Raw genomic sequence first — 20688 nt, forward strand, 5'->3', positions numbered from 1 at the left:
TTGTGCCAAGAATGTATACTATACTTTCTATTCAGCCATTTATTGCATTTTAGTATAACACAGAAAAAATATATTATAAATATATACATTTTATCTAAGCATCATTAATTGTGGTTCATACTTGTTAAAAAAAATGAATCAAATTAGCAAGGAACATATCTTCCCTCATTATTCCAAAGAGGGTTGTTTTTAATAAAATGCTATGCTGAGGGGGGATAGGATTTGGCACTTGAGGAAGCTCAGTTAAAATCTCTGTTAATGAATATCGAATTTCCATTAAAACTTTACCTGTTGTCCCGGGAGGCTGGATCCTCAAAGAAGTAAATGGCAGTCCTTCAGGGAGTAAGGGCACATCTTTCCAGATATATGGGGGCTTCCCAGATGGAGTAAGCCGCTGCAGATATAAAATGTGGGTAAAGAAAAGTGGCACACAGTAAAATACCATGAATTGCTCCGCCGAGCCCTGGAAATTACTGAGCTGTACAAAGCATACGATTCACAACATTTCCTTAATGTTTTCTCCTCAAATCAGGATTATTTAGTCACTAGTTGTTTTCTGAGTCGAAAAGACTTAACTAAAGAGGTCCAAACTCATTTACTAAAATCCTATATGAGTTGTATCACGTTAATGTGTTTTTAAAAGTTTCTTTTATTGGCTTTCTTTGCGTAAAGAATATGTGACAGCAGGTTTAAATGATGGCAATCTTGTTAGCAACATCAAGAGCATCAAAATCAGGAGCAAGATGAACATCTTCTTCTCACTGCCTGGCCCGAAGAGGGTGTTCATTTTGGCCACATCTACTGTACGTCATGAAGCTTGTTCACTATTTATTTAATCTGGTGATTGTTTGCTTTATGGCCAACAGTGAAACCCAGAGCATTATTGTTCTCAATATCCTTCACAGTAGACACATTGGTCAGAGGGAATGCAATGATGGCATAATGGTCAAGCTTGCACTTTTTCCTGAATATTTTGATTGCCTCCTCAACCTCAAGGTTTTGGGTCTTCAGAATGTAGGAAACTTTGGGATCTTTTTTTCTATTTTTGTGTACACCTTTTAGCATAGTCTTTTTGGGCTTGAGAGCCTTAGCCCTTGTACACACGGTCGGACATTCCAACAGAAAATGTCCGATTGGACCGTTTTGTCGGACAATCCGACCGTGTGTGAGCTCCATCGGACTGTTTCCGACGGACCAAGTTTTCCAGCTTGGCTATAAAACTTTCCGACAACATGATCCCATCGGACTTTGTCCGATCATGTTTAGAGAATTCCGATCAGACAAAGTGCCACGTATGCTCAGATCAAATTCCTACACCAGTTATTGGCTACTAGCCTGAACGTAGTCCCGTCATAACGAAATAACGTCATCACGTTCTGAACGATCGGACATTTTGACAACTTTGTCCAACCGTGTGTATGCAACAGTTTCGGACAAAATCCGTCGGACAAAATCCAAAGGATTTTGTTGTCAGAATGTCCGACCGTGTGTACAAGGGCTTACACTTTGCTTCTGTCTTTGCAGGAACAACTTCCTTCTTAGCCTTTGGTGCCATCTTGGGGGAAAAGCTTTTTTTTTTACTTTTTAAACCTGTAGCTTTCTAGCTTGTTCAAACCTGGTGATTTTATCATGACAACTGTCTCCCATATGTGTTCCTGCTATAAACTATAAACAGCTTCATCAATACACAAGGCCAACCGTTGTCACTATCAAAACTGAACCACTGCACTGATGGTGGACTGATACATAAAACAGGTGCATGAAGAAAGGAAGTGGCTGAAAGAGGATGTAGGAAATCAATAGAAATGACATGCAAAAAGGGGTGAAAAATATCCAAAAACAATATCACATAATGATAAAACAGTGAAAATATTACTAATGCCGCATATACATGACCGGGTTTCCCGTCGGAATAAACTCCGAAGATTTTTCTGACGGAGTTCTGCTCAAACTGTCTTGCATACACACGGTCACACCAATCCGATCGTTAAGAACGCGGTGACGTACAACACGTATGACAGGACTAGAAAAAGGAAGTTCAATAGCCAGTAGTCAATAGCCTCCGTCTCATACTTGCTTCAGAGCATGCGTCGTTTTTGGTCCGTCGGAACAGCATACTGACAAGCGTTTTTTCCAATAGGAATTGGTTCTGTCGGAAATATTTAAAACATGTTCTATTTCTAGGGCCGTCATAATTTTCATTCAAAAAGTCCAATGAGGCATACACACGATCGGAATATATGATGAAAAGCTTCTGTCTGACTTTTTCTGTCAGATATCCTGGTCGTGTGTACGCGGCATAACATGTAGTCTTGAAATAGGCAATAGTGTATAGCAATAATGAACATAAATATAAATGAAAATGTCCAATGCACACTCTAGATTAGAGTATCTTAAATGTGTAAACACAGTCCCAAAAAATATTGTGACAATCAAACAATGTTGAGATGAGTGTTATATCCCTTCACCGTGAACAGAAATAAAGGGCCAATGCCAGGCAGGGCCATACGGGCCTACCGGGATACCTGGAAGTTTCCCAGTAGGCCGGCTGCCCTGATGCCGCTTTGAGCAGGGGCTGTAATGCTCCCCTGACCTCTGTCCTCCGGCTCCTCCTCTTGTATGCCACAGAGCTAGGTCTGTGTGTGTAACACGGTGCTGTAGCAAGGTCCCGCCCTCCTAGACCGGCTCATGTGATAGTCTTCTAGATGGAAAATTGATTGAATCAGTGTTCCGCCTATCACACAAGCTGGTCTAGGGGGGCGAGACCTTGTTACAGTGTCACCTAATGCCCTGTACACACGGTCGGAAATTGCGACAGAAAAGGTCCGATCGGATTATATTGTTGGAAAATCAGATCAGACTTTTTCCGATCATTTGTAGAGAATTCCGACGGACAAAGTGCCACGCATGTTCAGATCAAATTACGAGACCAAAGCTATTGGCTACTAGCTCCTACGTAGTCCCGTCGTACGCAATGAATGTCACCACATTCCGAATGATCAGATTTTCTGACAACTTTGTCCGACCGTGTGTATGTAACAAAAGTTTCGTAAAAAATCCAACAGATTTTGTGGTCAGTATGTCCGACCTTGTTGGTAGGCACAGAGGCAGCAATGGCTGGCACACAGAGGTTGCAATGGTGGGCACACAGATGCTGTAATGGTGAGCACACAGAGGCTGCAATGGTGAGCACACAGAGGCTGCAATGGTGGGCACACAGAGACTGCAATGACTGGCACACAGAGACTGCAGTGGTGGGCACACAGAGGCTGCATTGGTGGGCACACAGAGGCTGCAATGACTGGCACACAGAGGCTGCAGTGGTGGGCACACAGAGGCTGCATTGGTGGGCACACAGAGGCTGCATTGATGGGCACAGCAACACTGCATTGATGGCCACAGTGAGGCTGCAATAATGGGCACAGTGAGGCTGCATTGATGGACACCATAAAGCTGCATTTGATGGGCCCCATAAAGCTGCATTTGATGGGCACAGTGAGGCTGAAATGATGGGCACGGTGAGGCTGAAATGATGAAAATTTTGGTATACTTGGTGGGGCCATGACTTGAACCCAGTCTGTGCAGATATTCCTTTTTGTTTGTTGTGTGAACATCAATGGATGGGATGGATGGATCTCTCACTCATTATGGATATGTTATGCTGCATGCATATACATTCGGCTATATTATTTGTTATATTTTTCCCATTTGGGGATTTAATATATATATATATATATATATATATATATATATATATATATATATATATATATATATATATATATATACATATGCATATATATACACATATACTTATTTATTTTCTTTTGTTTTTTACCTGCCAGTGGGTACAACTTCTTGGGACCCCAGGGCCTTGATGCGTCCCTGTCCTGTTCATTAGTGGCCTGTAAGTGACATCACTGTTTGACTAAGGTGAGGCTGCATTTTACAATATGATATGCATCCCTCTGTATATAGCATGAAATTAATTTTACTAGTGATGCCCCTCTGTTTGTTTTCCCTTGCAGATTCTCCAGCCTCTTCTGGGCCCCAGTGCACAGGCCCCGTGTTGGTTCGATATTTTGGACTGCAGTGTGGCTGACAGGATAGGTGATTAAGTAGGGGAATGCAATATTATTCCCTTGCCTTTTCCAATTTTCCTTTTTCTTGTTTACCATCTATATACTCTTTAAAGAATATCTGGTTGGATGGGATTCGGATTGGCGCCTGCGTCAGGATGTCTCTTCTGCATTTATTTTAAAATTGTTTTGGATGCTAGAATGTACCTATCTAGTGATTAGGATGTAAGTATATGTATTGTACTATCAAATGGCAATACAACAATCTTAGTTGTGATTTTTTTGGCTGATTTCCGTGTCTAAATCTTTTAGATATGGTGTTACCCGAAAAAAAAACCCTGATGAAGGAAAATACGACTCATCTCTGAAACGTCGTTGGGTTTGGGTTACTCCATTACACCTATCCATGATTTTTTGTGTATTGTTATGCATCCTTGATTATTTATATGTTTCTGTGATATTGTAATTATGTATTTTTTTTTGTATAATAAAACATTTTTTATATATATTTTCCTACGTATGTGAATATGGTAGTACCTATAAAGTCCCACTTCTAGGGGGTTTCTACATTTTTCTTAAATCACAATACAGTGCTGTTATCTACAAAGCTACACTGACTTTAACATTCTTTCTGCAGAGGAATGATTATCGGTGACTGATCTGTTTATATCTACTTTGACCCTGCATGGAAAGCAGTATATTTTATATACCTAAATTAAGTGGACAATCAGCTACAGTGGGGATCGAAAGTTTGGGCACCCCAGGTAAAAATGTGTATTAATGTGCATAACAAAGCCAAGGAAAGATGGAAAAATCTCCAAATGGCATCAAATTACAGATTAGACATTCTAATAATATGTCAAAAAAAGTTAGATTTTATTTCCATCATTTACACTTTCAAAATTACAGAAAACAAAAAAATGGCGTCTGCAAAAGTTTGGGCACCCTGCAGAATTTATAGCATGCACTGCCCCCTTTGCAAAGCTGAGACCTGCCAGTGTCATGGATTGTTCTCAATCATCGTCTGGGAAGACCAGGTGATGTCAATCTCAAAGGTTTTAAATGGCCAGACTCCTCTGACCTTGCCCCAACAATCAGCACCATGGGTTCTTCTAAGCAGTTGTCTAGAAAACTGAAACTGAAAATAGTTGACGCTCACAAAGCTGGAGGAGGCTATAAGAAGATAGCAAAGCGTTTTCAGATGTCAATATCCTCTGTTCAGAATGTAATTAAGAAATGGCAGTCATCAGGAATAGTGGAAGTTAAAGCAAGATCTGCAAGACCAAGAAAAATATCAGACAGAACAGCTCGCAGGATTGTGAGAAAAGCAATTCAAAACCCATGTTTGACTGCACGATTCCTCCAAAAAGATCTGGCAGACACTGGAGTTGTGGTACACTATTCCACTATAAAGAGATACTTGTACAAATATGGTCTTCGTGGAAGAGTCATCAGAAGAAAACCTCTTCTACGACCTCACCACAAAAATCAGCGTTTGAACTTTGCAAGTGAACATATAGACAAGCCTGAGGCATTTTGGAAACAAGTTCTGTGGACCGATGAGGTTAAAATAGAACTTTTTGGCCGGAATGAGCAAAGTTACCGTATTTTCCGGCGTATAAGATGACCTTTTAGACTAAAAGAAACAGCCAAAAAGCAGGGGTCGTCTTATACGCCGGGTATAAAGCAAAGCCGTCTTGTATGCAAGCCGCCCGCTGCATAGCATCCCTCTGGATGCTTACTGAATGTGCGGTAATACTGAATACACCGCTGAGCCAATCCTGGGAAGCGATGTATTCTATTAGTGAATACAAAGCCTGCTCGGATTGGAGTAACCACCTCTGCCAATCCGAGCAGGCTACATGCGGTAGCCTGCTCTGATTGGCTTTGAGAGTCAGAGGCGTGGGCTGATGATGTTACAGCCCCTGCCAATCCGAGCAGGCTTTGTATCCATTAATAGAATACATCGCTCGCTATGATTGGCTTAGCGCGGTATACTGTATGTATACTGTGAGACAGTGTTAACTGTTACACAAAGCGCTACTGAACATACAGCATTACCGCACATCCAGCAGGCTGACAGACTGGTCGGAAGGGGGTCGTCTTATACGGCAAGTATAGCACAAATCCAAAATTTATAATGGAACATTAGGGGGTCGTCTTATCTGCCCAGCCGCCTTATACGCCGGCAAATACGGTACGTTTGGAGAAGAAAGGGCACAGAATTGAATGAAAAGAACCTCTGTCCAACTGTTAAGCATGGGGGTGGATCAATCATGCTTTTTGGTTGTATTGCAGCCAGTGGCACAGGGAACATTTCACGAGAAGAAGGAAAAATGGATTCAATAAAATTTCATCTGTGAAAAAGCTGAAGTTAAAGAGAGGATGGCTTCTACAAATGGATAATGATCCTAAACACACCTCAAAATCCACGGGGGATTAGATCAAGAGGCGTAAACTGAAGGTTTTGCCATGGCCTTCACAATCTCCTGACCTCCACATTAATGAAAATCTATGGATAGACCTTAAAAGAGTAGTGCATGACAGACAGCCCAGAAATCTCAAAGAACTGGAACACTTTTGTAAGGAAGAATGGGCAAAGATACCTCAAACAAGTATTGAAAGACTCTTGGCTGGCTACAAAAAGCGTTTACAAGTTGTGATACTTGCCAAAGGGGGCAGTACAAGATATTAACTCTCAGGGTGCCCAAACTTTTGCAGATGCCATTTTTTGGTTTTCTGTAATTTTGAAAGTGTAAATGATGGAAACAAAATCTAACTTTTTTTGACATATTATAAGAATGTCCAATCTGTAATTTGATGCCATTTGGAGATTTTTCCATCTTTCCTTGGCTTCGTTATGCACATTAATACACATTTTTACCTGGGGTGCCCAAACTTTCGATCCCCACTGTATTTGTTTGAAACCCATACCAGGATTCTGTGCTGACTGTGCGCATTAGGGATATACAATGTCCATCAATTTGTCATAGATGATTATCTATTTGCACATAATTACTCCCTATTTTGGCAGTGAATACTAGCTGGTTTTGAATTTTTGACAAATGAATGGGGTTTCTAGACCTTATGCATACATGTGTGGTGTGTTAGCGCAGCTCCGTCATTTTAGACAGTGTTGTCCTTTTAATCACAATTACAGTGGAGGTGATGGTGGAGTTTTTGAGGCCTAGTTTCTATTGTCTAAATATGGATGTCGTGTCTCTGCAGAGCAGGGAATAAAATCAATCACTTCAAAAAACAGCACGCATAGTACAGTAAAACAATTGCTAGGCACACAGTTAACCCTTTGATTGCTCCAAGATGTTTAACCCCTTCCCAGCCAGTGTCATTAGTACAGTGACAGTGCATATTTTTAGCACTGATCACTGTAATAGTGTCACTGGTCCCACAAAGTATAAAAAGTGTCAGTTATGGCGCGTACACACGTAGCGGACTATCCGGTGGACTTAGTCTGGCGGACTTCCCGCCGGACTCTCCGAACTAGCTACTTGCCCACACACGCGACTATCCGCCGTACTTTTGAAATGAACGGGCTCGCCCACACACGCGGAGGAAAGTCCGCTCATTTTGAGCGCGTCTCCAGGTAGCCGAGGCCAGCGGAGGAGGCGTCGCTGGCCCTGTCACCTGGTATGGACTTAAAGGGGAACCCCTACGCCAAAAAAATCGGCGTGGGGGTCCCCCACAGGTCCACATCAGACCCTTATCCGAGCATGCTACCCGGCCGGCCAGAAAAGGGGGGAACGAGGGAGCGCCCCCCTCCTGAGCCATACCAGGCCGCGTGCCCTCAACATGGGCGGTGCCTTGGGGAAGGGGGGGCGCTCGGCCCCCCCACCCCAAAGTACCTTGTCCCCATGTTGATGAGGACAAGGGCCTCTTCCCGACAACCCTGGCCGTTGGTTGTCGGGGTCTGCGGGCGAGGAGGCTCCCGGATACCGGCCCCCCACCCTATGTGAATGAGTATGGGGTACAATGTACCCCTACCCATTCACCTGTGAAAAAAAGTTAAAAAAAACACAACACACAAGGGTTAAAATAGTTTATTGCACAGCTCCGGGGATCTTCTATCCGTCTTCGGGGGTCTTCTCGCCGGACTCTTCTGCTAGCTCTTTTACTAGCGGAGGAGCCCGGTTTTCTTCTTCGCCGCCACCCTCTTCTTCCGACTTCGGGGATCTTGTCCCCCTCTTCGGGGGTCTTGTTCCCCTCTTCGGTTCTTCTTGCCGGGCCACCGCGCCTTCTTCTAGCTCTTTTACAGGCGGTGGCCCGGTCTTCTGTCACCGCCATCAGACCCGCTCGGGATCCGGTGTGCGTTCCCGGTGGCCGTGATGTCCGCGATTGTCCGGGAACACAGCAGGACCGTGGATCTGTGTGTCCACATCCTGTCAGTGGAGAGGAGACCGATGGTGTGTTTCCAGTACAGAGGAACACCGATCGGTCTCCTCCCCTTGTAAGTCCCCTTCCCCCACAGTTAGAATCACTCCCATAGGGAACATATTAACCCCTTTAGCGCCCCCTGGTGTTAACCCCTTCCCTGCCATTTACATTTACACAGTAATCAGTGCAATTTTATAGAACCAATCGATGTGTAAATGTGAATGGTCCCAAAAATGTGCCAAAAGTGTCCGATATGTTTAAATGGGATATTTATTATAGCAAAAAGTTAAAAATATAGTGTTTTTTTTCAAAATTGTCGCTCTTCTTTTGTTTATAGTGCAAAAAATAAAAACCGCAGATGTGCTCAAATACCACCAAAAGAAAGCTCTATTTGTGGGAAAAAATGACGTCAATTTTGTTTGGGTGCGACGTTGCATGACTGCGCAATTGTCAGTTAAAGCGACGCTGTGCCGAATCGTAAAAAGTGCTCTGGTAAGGAAGGGGGTAAAATCGCCCGGGGCTGAAGTGGTTAACCACTTTGCTGGCTTAAGACCAGAGCCCTTTTTGTGATTCGGCACTGCGTCGCTTTAACTGACAATTGCGCAGTCATGCAACGTCGCACCCAAACAAAATTGACGTCATTTTTTCCCACAAATAGAGATTTATTTTGGTGGTATTTGATCACCTCTGCGATTTTTATTTTTTGCACTATAAACAAAAAAAGTGACAAAAACGCATTATTTTTTACTTTTTGCAGTTTACACAGCACTTTACAAAAAATATATAAAAAACATTTTTTCTCAGTTTAGGCCAATATGTATTCTTCTACATATTTTTGGTAAAAAAAAAGCAATTAGCGATTATTGATTGGTTTGCGCAAAAGTTATAGCGTTTACAAAATAGGGGATAGTTGTATGGCATTTTTATTAATTATTATTTTTTTTTACTAGTAATGGTGACGATCAGCGATTTTTATTGTGACTGTGACATTATAGCGGACACATCGGAAATTTTTGACGCATTTTTGGGACCATTGTCATTTATACAGCAATCGGTGCTATACAAATGCACTGATTCCTGTGTAAATGACACTGGCAGTGAAGGGGTTAACCAGGAGGTGGCAGTGTAGGGGTTAGTGTGTCTTAGGGGCGTGTTACTAACTGTGGGGGCATGGCTGTGTTTTACAGATCACTGATCTCTGCTCCAATCACAGGGAGCAGCGATCAGTGTCACTTGTTGCTAGGCAGAATGGTGAGAAGCTGTTTACATCGGCATCTCCCCATTCTTCCTCCCCATGAGACGATCACGGGTATCTGCGGCGATCGAGTCCGTGGGACCCACGATTGGACTCACGGAGGTCCCAACCGGCACACGCGAGGTGGCAAATTCAAAGGGGCGTGCCTGTACGCCCATTTGCCTGTCCGTGCCATTCTGCCGACGTACATCGTTGTGCTCCAGTCGGGAAGCAGTTAATCACTTAGCGTTCACTTAGAGTTCACACTTGTGCGGTACGGGACATATGATTCGCACTGGAATTGCTCTATATTTCTGAGCAAGTCACATGCAATGTCTTTGGAGTGCAATTTGAGGCAATCATTTTGGATCAAATCACACTGCATCTTCACCAACATGGTGCACCATTTTTTTTTTTTGCCACACCGGAATCAAATCGCTTGGGTATTCACACCTATGCAATCAGATTTTGCCAATTGCACTGCATTTTGTGAGATGTTTCGGGGGGGGGGGGGGGGGGGGGTAATTTAACATTGACACATGAAGTTTCTAACTGCTAGTCTTAGGTGATTTGGAGTGAGATTTGGTGATGTCACTACTGTGCTGCTCACTGCTTTCTTTGCATGAGGCTCTGACAATAGGAAGCAAATCCCTACCACTACCAAGATGGCTTCCTTCACACAGGGACACAGTGAAGAATAGGGCACTGTAAGTCAATAATAGGGGAATTTACTGGATTGGGCTCAGCGCTAAACAGAATCTGTGTGGCTCAACTCTAAAATAATATAGGTTATAGCTGTTGCGCTTTTATCTGTTCAAATAATGAATACATCTGTCCATATGCTATGCAAATCTAGCCCAGTTTAATTCGATTTTTTTTTGTTTTATTATACAAGATCTACTGTAAATAGCACTAACAGTTTACACAGCACTTTACAATATAAAGATGAACAGTACAATTACAATACAGTTCAATACAGAAGGAATAGGAGGGCCCTACTCATGAAGCCTACAATCTAAAGGGAGGGGGAGGTGGTTCAAATGGTAATAGCTACGGGAGATGATCTGATGGATGTGACTCAAGTACAGTTCTTAGGTGGAGATGGGGTAGGCTTCCCCGAATAAATTTGTTTTCAAGAATCGTCTAAAGGTGGACAGGGTAAGAGCTGACCAGACCTACTGAGGTAGGGAGTTCTAGAAGATGGGACAGGTTCTGCAAAAGTCCTGGAGAAGAGCAGATGAGATTGGTGTTGTGGATGGCCTTGTATGTTGTGGTTAGCATTTAGAATTTTATATGTTGGGCTAGTGGAAGCCAGTGGAGAGACTGGCAGGGAGGAGCACCAGTCACAGATTGACTAGTAAGGTGTATTAGTCTAGCAGCAGCATTTATCATAAACTGAAGGGGGATAGCCTGTGTAAAGGTACTGTAGGCCAGTGAGGAGGGAGTTGCCATAGTCAAGGCGCGATATAACCCAGGAGTGAATAAGTTGTTGTGTGGTGTCCTAAGTCAGGAAGCGGTGAATACTGAAAATGTTGCGGAGGTTAAGGTGGCAAGATTTAGCTAGTAATGGTATGTGGGTGCTGAAGGAGATGCCAGAGTCTGGGATTACACCCAGCACCCTGGTAGGTGGGAAGTGTTGGATCTTGGGTGGGTGACCTTGTCGCAACCTTGCACCCGACTTCCTTCTATTGTAGAGTCAAGATCGATCCAGAACCGGGACTGTCTGAGTGACGTTAGCCGACACACAGCAGGCTTTAGCCCCCTATCTGCTGAAAACAGGTCACAGGAGTGTAGAATGAACTGCACTCCTATAATACGGAGAGAAGAAGTATAGCCAAAAAAGCTTTGCCCATAATTCTCCTTTAAAAACTGAAAACAACTTTTGAAATGACTTTAACATGCAAAAGCTCATATGATAATTTAGTGATTGGGATTTACTTTATTAATATATGGAGAGCAGAGAATTTTTTGGTTTACTCTGCAGTTTATTGCCAAAATAGAGAATATGGAAGATAGTTTTGCTTTTATAACTTTTGCAATAGAATGGGTGTAATCCTACTACATGGTGATAACATTTCACTTTATATAACTCTGTTCGCTTTGTCAATTATTTCCCACACAAGGGTGCTGAGTCACAGGCATTTTACCATTGTTTTGTAGGTCGAAGTATACCCTTTAGAATGTATTTTTAGCCTGTGATATTATAGAACATGCACAACATTTTTCTAAAACTAAGACCTGCTGGTGATTAGGCAGGAGCTGAGCACAACAAGAATCTAATTTCCCCGACACTAAATGCATTCTGCCTTGTTCTGATGCAGTTAGAACTACTTGTAAAGTTGGCTTAATGGACGCATTGTGACTCATTTATCTGAGTTTGTGACTTCATTTGTAGTAAGAGTACTTCAAAAAAACATATCCAGGGCTGGGGTGATTTTTTTTCAGTTGTGTTTCAGTTTTCACAGATGCTTTGTTTTGTTTGCGAGTCCCATAACTAATAAAAATGGTTGGACAAATAAGGGAGAACATAAGGCCTCATGGATTCAAAGTATCTAAAAAGAAAGTGTCTGTCTGTTTTTCTCAGGCTTGATAAAGGTAATTTCGGTTGAGGCCTGTAGGGCTAATGTTCTGCAGGGAAGCCAACTTCCTTGTGCTACATTATTATATTTCTAGTCTAAGCCTTTTAGGGTGAAAAAATAAATAAATTAGGATTTCATAACTTTAAAGAGACTGTAAAGACATTTTTTTTTTTTTTTAAAGAACAACCATGTTATGCTTACCTGGTCCGTGCAATGGTTTTGTACAGAACAGCCCCGGTACTCCTCTTCTAGGGTCCCCTGCTGGCATTCCTGGTCCCTCCCTCCTACCAAGTGTCCCCTCAGCAAGCAGGTTATGGATTATGGAGGCACCTGACCAGGCTCACTCCCGTGCCACTGCTCTGTGTGTACATTCACACACAGCCATGGCTCGGCCTCGCCCCCACTTTCTCCTTATTGGCTCATTGGCAATGATTGACAGTAGATGGAGCCATTGGCTCAGAGCAGAGGCGAGAACTAAGCGATAAGCAGTCTTTGAATACTCAGTTCTCACTGCAGAGCCAGTGGGGGACAGATGTAGCCTCAGATCGATGCTGCATCCACCTAGGTGAGTAGAAGTTGTTTTATTGTAAACCTCCTACTTCTCTTTTAAATCCACAGCTAAGATTAGGCCCAACTAAACTTATATATTCCAGGTGCATAAAAAAAAAGGAATCAAAGTCTTATGCCGCGTACACACGATTGGACTTTCCGCCAACAAAACCGTGGATTTTTGTTCGAAGGTTGTTGGCTCAAACTTGTCTTGCATACACACGGTCACACAAATGTTGGCCAGCAATTATGAATGTGGGAACATGGTGACGTACAACACGTACTATGAGCAGATATAAGGGAAGTTCAATAGCCAGTGCACCACCCTTTGGGCTCCTTCTGCTAATCTTGTGTTTATCTCGTGTTAGAAGTTTGGTAAGAGACGATTTGCACTTTTGATTCTCGTGCTTTTCAGTTTGTTTCTGCTTTTGAGTTTGTGCTTCTGGGTTCGTATCTGTTCTTCAGTGCATGTTGTCCGTTAGTTCCTGTCTTTCAGTGCGTTCTATTTATAGTTTGTTTCTAATTTTCAGTGCATTTTTGTCCTCTCGTTTCTGATTTTCAGCATGTTCTTCTCAGGTTTGTGTGTTTTTGTCTGTTTGTTCTGAGCAGCCGTTTGTTTTCTAACCATGTTGTGGTTACGTATTCATCAGAGTTTGTGCTGTTGTTGGGCTCAGTGTTGGAGTTATTGCTTTTACCCAAGTCCAGTCCATGAACGGGGGGAGGAGGAGTTCTTGGACCAAGAATTGGTTGCTTAATCATGACCAATTCTCTCATATGCCTTTGTTGCGGGAGCTCCAGGAGAATAATCCTGATGATTTCAGGAATTATCTCCAGATGACGGACCCCGTCTTTCACTGTCTGTTGGCTTTGCTCTCCCTTTATATTATGAAGTAGGACACCTGCATGCAGCAAGCCATCACTCCTGAACAAAGGCTCATCGCCGCCTTGCGGTTCTTGGGGATGGAGAGAAGTCTCCAGGATACCAAGTTCACAACTGGGCTCTCCCCCCAGGCTCTGGAAATCATTATTCCAGAGACCTGTTCTGCCATCGTTCAGGTCCTGCATAAGGACTATATTAAGGTAAGTTTTGTCCTTTAACATCACATTTTATGTATTTAATGTTTGCTAATGTATTGTATGCATCCACTGAAAGTGCACTTGTAGTGCAAAGTGGATTTACCTTTAGTAAATATCCCCCATTGTCACTGTAACTACACCAAATTACAAAAAAAAAATGGTATTGGGCATTGAAAGAAGAAGCCACACATTGGTGAGTATAAAACATTTTACTTCAAGCACACTCACATGTGCATTATAAAAGGGTGTTTTAACAAACCAACATTTTTGGTGCATGACATGTATGTTTGACAGTATTTAGCCTTTTTTCTTGGCTAAACAGTCATGTTTAAAACAAGAACATACACGTCCCCAACCTACAAAGTTCAACTTTGCTAAAGTGAAAGCCATGAGACATTAGTATGTCAAAACTGTGTTGATTTTGCATTCATCAGATGGGATGATCTCAACCCTATAAAAGCTAAATTTTGAAGATGCACACAAATTGTGACTCAAAATTTGCATTTCCCATGCCTAAAATGTGTGACTTTTTCCTACATCTATTTTTCTAAAGCCACAAAACACACAGTGTGTCAACATGTGCTATCTGCCATCATGGGATATCAATGTATGCATTTGTGGGTGCAACCCCTTACCCAAAACTAAAGTAGGTGAGAGGAAAGGACCCCCGAAACACATCCATTGATCTCCCATGATGGAAGATAGGAGCACATGTTGACACATTGGGCCTTAATACAGAAAGGACAATCCACTTTGCCTTAAAAGTGTACTTGCATTGCACTTGTAGGGCAAAGTGGTTTTGCTTTTTTTAAATAAGCCCCAGTGTGTCAACATGTGCTAGTTCCTATCATGGGGGATCAATGGACGTGTTTTGGTGATGCAACTCCTTCCTCTCACTACTTTAGTTTTGAGGAAGGGGTTGCACCCACAAAACGCGTAAATTGATGTCCCATGATGGCAGATAGCACATGTTGACACACTGCGTTCATCTTCAAAATTTGGCTTTGCAATTACATTAAAACTTTTAAAAAAGTACACCAATAACAACACAATTTATTTTTTGGGGGGTTTTAGAAACTCACTTGAACAGTGAAAGTGCACAAATACTCATCAGTGAGATCATGGTGTGTAATCGGGATTTAGAAAAGGTCAAGAAAAATATCAATGATGTTCAAAAAAGACCGACCAACATCATTGATATTTTTCTTGACCTTTTCTAAATCCCGATTACACACCATGATCTCACTGATGAGTATTTGTGCACTTTCACTGTTCAAGTGAGTTTCTTCTTCCACAACATCCACATCACCTAAAAATTAAAAATAAAACACACCATGTTTTATAAATATGCAGGCATACATTTATTACCTGAAGCTGTGGTATGAAACACTGACCTGTTGTGGACACCATTTCAACCACTTCCTGAATCTCTGCATCCACATTCTCAGGTTGTGTGCTGAGTTCCCCTTCTTCAGGAGGTGTGGGGGTTCCTGGTGTCCTCAGATGTCACAATTATTTTCTCCCTTATGTGAATACAAAAAAATGATAAACTTAGCAGACAGATATTTGAAGCTACAAATAGTAATTTGAAAAATTGCTTGGAAGTGTCGTCCAATTGTCTGTTTTGGCAACGTTCTAAGCTGAAGACATGATTTTTTTTCCCTTACAAAAGCTGAAATACTTACCTGTTTTGTGCAAGTTTCACACATGGAGAGACCCATAGTATCCACTGGAGCACCTGTGTGGGGAACCATAAAAAGGCTGTTATCGTGTCCCACACTAGTTCCTAGCTCCTGCGTCCAGATGTGTAAACAGCTGTTGAGTGTCCTCTCCTTACACTGAATCAGGTTGTCATTTCATTCTAGTTCAAACACATCTAGACAACAATATAAAAAACAATATAATAAACTTATTTTAATTAAAATAGGCATGAACAAATCTAGTTAACCTGCATCTGCCAAAAACATTGTATTAGTGATCAAACGGACAATGATTAATACGAACGATTATACTGTGCCCACGAACCTCAAACTTGGCATTTTAAACTGTACATCAGTAAAGAAAAGCACATGTACCCGCACAAAAGTAGTAATAATAATAATAGAAACACACAACAAATACTTTTTTGCAGCACTTTCTTGATCCTTCTATACTGATCATGCTTTCTCAATTTCAGGTCTGACCAGCGTTTCCTCAATTGCTTCTTGGATCATCGTACCCCAAAAGTCCTGTGCAGACTTCTCACAACTTTAGTCATGATCTTGGCCTTTCTCACATTAGGGTTACTGTATGGCCCATGATTCCCATCATAGTCTGTCCTCTTTAAGATGTCCACCATCTCCACCATTTCTTCAAAGGACATATTTGGGGCCTTATATTTCCCCCTGGATCTGGCACTGCCTTGCCCGGGCTTTTGTCATTGCTGATAACCGCACACACCTGCTGTGTCTCCGCCATGTGCTCTCCCACTGCCTAGAAAGAGAAGAGGCGGGGAATACACTAGAAAGGAAAGGGGCGGAGTTTCACGCATGCGCAGTGTATATAAAGCATCAGTGGTTAGTGGCCTATACTGCTTAGAGATTGAGGCCTATATTGGGACAAGATTAGGAGAGTTTAGCCTGACATTAGGGTTTGTCTTGTGTTGTGTCTTGCAGATAAAATGGTGGATAAATTCACAGACCCTGACTTCATGCCCAACTTCATAGACAATTACAGGGAGCTGCCATGTCTCTGGCAAGTCCAATGCAGGGACTATTACAACAATCAAAAGAGGATGGCAGCGCTGGATAAACTGTTGGAATTGGTGAAGCCTGTGTATCCCATGGCAGACATCAACTATTTGAAGGCCAAAATTGATAGCCAGAGGAGCACCTATAATAGGGAGCACAAGAAGGTCCAGGTTTCCATGAGATTCGGAGTGGCAACAGATGATGTATATGTCCCCAGGCTGTGGTACTACAACAGATTACATTTTTTGTCAGACCAGACGGAACCCAGGCCATCACTATCAATACTTCCTTCCACATCAGCTGAGGCTCCTAAAGTCCAAGCTTGGCCTTTCACCCAGGAAGAAGATGTGGAAGAGCCGAGCTTGACACAGGTATAGCATTGTTGAACATTTTTCTTGTCACAAATTGATGTTAACTAGATGTTATTGATCACTAATTTCTGATTTAAGTGGCTTACATATCAATAGACAGTAGTAGCCAAAAATGATTGGGAGAAGAATGAAAAATGCTGGAGTCAGAATGGCAGTCTTTTCAATTTGTTAACATTCTATTTGGAACAGTCATGAGCTGAAAATTGTGTGTGATTGATAACCGAAAACCTAAAACTATGTACCATTTTCATACACAGGAAAGTCTCAGCCAGGAGTAGGCCGTGGCAAGCAGCCTGACAGAATCCCAGGTTCCTCCCCCCCACTCTCCAACCAAAAGGACCAGGAAGGCAAGGAATCTTGAGAAGTCTGCGGCTTCTTTCTTAAAACAGGCTAAATGCAGCACTTAATGGGACCCCTGGTGGCCACGAGACATTTGGACTTGTCATTACAAGCAAACTAAAATACATGGAGGAGGGCCAATGCACAATCTGTGAAAAAATTATTTTGAAGGCCCTAAACAAGGGGACGAGGGGCGAACTTAAACCCACCTGTGTCGGTTGGACCATACTCCTCCACCACCTCCAGCAACACCACAGCCACCAAACCCACCACAGCAGTATGGAAGGAAGCATGGAAGGAAATGTTGAGAGTGATGGCCTGGGTTTGGTGTGGTCTGGCAAAAAACGCAGGCTGTTGTAACACCACAGCCTCAGGACATATATATCATCTGCTGCTGCTCCTGATCTCTCGGAGTCCTGGACCATATTGTGCTCCCTATTAAATGGACTCCTCGGGTTACCAATTTTGACAGTCAAATTATTGATGTCTACCCTGGGGTACAAAAGCTTCACCAATTGCAAATGTTTCTCCAGTGTTACATTCCTCTTTATTTTGTTATGACCTTGTGCTCCCTATTAAATATCAAATTTTTGTTTGGACAAATACTTGGCTATGTGTTTTACTTCAAAAAGGGCAGTTTTATTTGTGACTAGGCAGGTCATTTTCAAAAATATAATGACAAATTAACAAGGGACACCAACATAGTTGTATCTTTTGATGTTAAAAAATACAAGATAATAATGGTGTTGTGGTAACTTGACACACAAAACGAAAAAAAAAAATGATGATCACTAGAAAAAAAAAAAAAAAAGATTATTCTGGAGATGACGAATAAAAAAAAAAATATGGAGATCGCTAGAAAAAAAAAATTATTCTGGAGATCACGAGTAAAACAAAACAACAAAAACAAATATTATTCAGGAGATCACTATCAAGAATAAAAAATCAGTTTGTCAGAACTCTGTGAATATCAGCAGCAAAGCAAAGCAACTTCATTATTATATCATTGTAAAGAAGAAGAGAATGCACTGCATTAAGAGATTTCATAATTTCCCGCGTGACGAATGTGATATCTCCATTACGAACACTAGTTTTACAAGACTAGTGATGGACTAACTTCCGACGGGATGTTTCGTGAACGTGGACCGCGAACGCGGCCGATAGTTCGCGAACCATAACGTTCGCGGCGGGCCCCATTGACTTCAATGGGGGGCGAACTTTGCAAACATACAGGTCAAATTTGCAGCCACAAAATAATTACTAGCTGCGCAAACATAGTCCCACCACATGGCCAATGACATAACACATGTATGAGGTGAATCTGGGATCGACAACTACAAGCATTCTTTTTTTATATGTGAAATTGTTGTGATAATTCAGGACTGTGGAGCACATGAAGGCAATGGAGGAGAGGGAAGGTCAGGGTAGGCAAAGAAGAGGGTGCAGGAGATGATCAACCGCACCGTGATAGAGAGCACTGACATCAGCAGCGTGACATACAGCAATGACACCTGCACCGTGATAGAGTGATCTGACACCAGCACCGTGAAAGAGAGCACTGACATCAGCAGCGTGACATAAAGCACTGACACCAGCACCGTGATATACAGCACTGACACCAGCACCATGATAGAGAGCACTGACATCGGCAGCGTGACATAAAGCACTCACACCAGCACCATGATATACAGCACTGACACCAGCACCGTGATATACAGCACTGACACCTGCACCGTAAGCAGCCCCAGGAGGAAGTCAGCATAGCACAGGGCTGGTGGGAGCCCCTCATAATAAGCATAGCACAGGGATGGTGGGAGCCCCTCATAATAAGCAGCCCCAGGAGGAAGTCAGCACAGGGATGGTGGGAGCCCCTCATAATGAGCATAGCACAGGGATGGTGGGAGCCCCTCATAATATGCACAGCAGAGGTACAGCCCCAGGAGGAAGTCAGCACAGCACAGGGATGGTGGGAGCCCCTCATAATAAGCAGCCCCAGGAGGAAGTCAGCACAGCACAGGGATGGTGGGAGCCCCTCATAATGAGCATAGCACAGGGATGGTGGGAGCCCCTCATAATATGCACAGCAGAGGTACAGCCCCAGGAGGAAGTCAGCACAGCACAGGGATGGTGGGAGCCCCTCATAATAAGCAGCCCCAGCAGGAAGTCAGCACAGCACAGGGATGGTGGGAGCCCCTCATAATAAGCAGCCCCAGTAGAAATATGACACCGCTCAACCTCTTCAAACAGGAGGGTACAGGCATATAGTACGGTGTGCTTTTTTTGTACAAGGAAGTGAGCCAAATGAAGAAAGAAGGTCTCTGTGCTCGATTAAAAAAATTGTTTATAGACATATACATGGTCTACTGGTCACATGTGTTGAATTCCTCCGAGATCCATGCCTCATTCATTTTTAGAAATGTGAGGTAGGTAGTTAACACTGTCGTGAGCTAGGCGAGTACGCTTATTGGTCACAATCCCCCCTGCTGTGCTGAACGTCTTTTCGGACAGGACACTGAACAAGGGGCAAGCCAACAGTTCGATTGCAAATTGGGCAAGCTCTGGCCAGAGGTCAAGCCTGCCCACCCAGTAGTCCAGGGGTTCATCACTCCTCAGAGCATCCACATCGGCCGTTAACCCGATGTAGTCGGACACCTGACGGTCTAGGCGTTCCCTGATGCTGGATCCGGATGACACCTGTCGATGGGTCGGCTGAAAGAATGACCTCATATCCGAAGTCACCAACACATATTCAAACCAGCCTCTTCTTGCAGGCGCTGTTGGATTGGTACCCGAATTGCTCCTCTGCCAGCGCACGCAAAAGCAGAATGCAGCATTTCTCGAAGCAAGGCCTGGAAGTGCTCCATTCTGACAGCCCTCTGTGACGGCGGTAACATTTCCGCCATTTTGTGTTTGTACCGGGGGTCTAAGTACATTGCCACCCAGTACTGGTCCTTGACCCTTATGCTTTTTATATGGGGGTCCCTATTAAAACACTGGAGCATGAAGGCCCCCATTTGCACTGGAAGCGGTGTGGTGGCCTGGCTCCTGCTCATCATCCAGGATAATGTCGTCCTCTTCATTCTCCTCTCCCCATCCACGCACAACAGGGATCCTAGAAAGGTTTAAAGCATGCTCTTCTTGCTCCTCCTCATCCGCCCCGGCACCATCCTCCTCTGACTCCTCTTCATACTCCTGTTGTTGACTTGTCTCAGATAGAGTAGCCCCCCCTGGGAATTCATCCAGCATTGCGACTTCCTCATCTTCCCGCTCCTGCTCCTCCACAGCTTGATCAATGACACGACACAATGCACGCTCCATAAAGAAGGCATAAAGTACCAT

General features: G+C 43.1%; 1 pseudogene; it reads right to left on the reverse strand.

The window, feature by feature from the left end:
• Window positions 1–689: 689 nt before the first annotated feature.
• Window positions 690–1555, reverse strand: LOC143990253 (large ribosomal subunit protein uL23-like; annotated as a pseudogene).
• Window positions 1556–20688: the final 19133 nt, after the last annotated feature.

The sequence above is a fragment of the Lithobates pipiens genome, unplaced genomic scaffold, assembly GCF_037356315.1.
Source record: "Lithobates pipiens isolate NorthernLeopardFrog02 unplaced genomic scaffold, aLitPip1_a1.2 Scaffold_18, whole genome shotgun sequence".
NCBI classification, from domain to species: domain Eukaryota; kingdom Metazoa; phylum Chordata; class Amphibia; order Anura; family Ranidae; genus Lithobates; species Lithobates pipiens.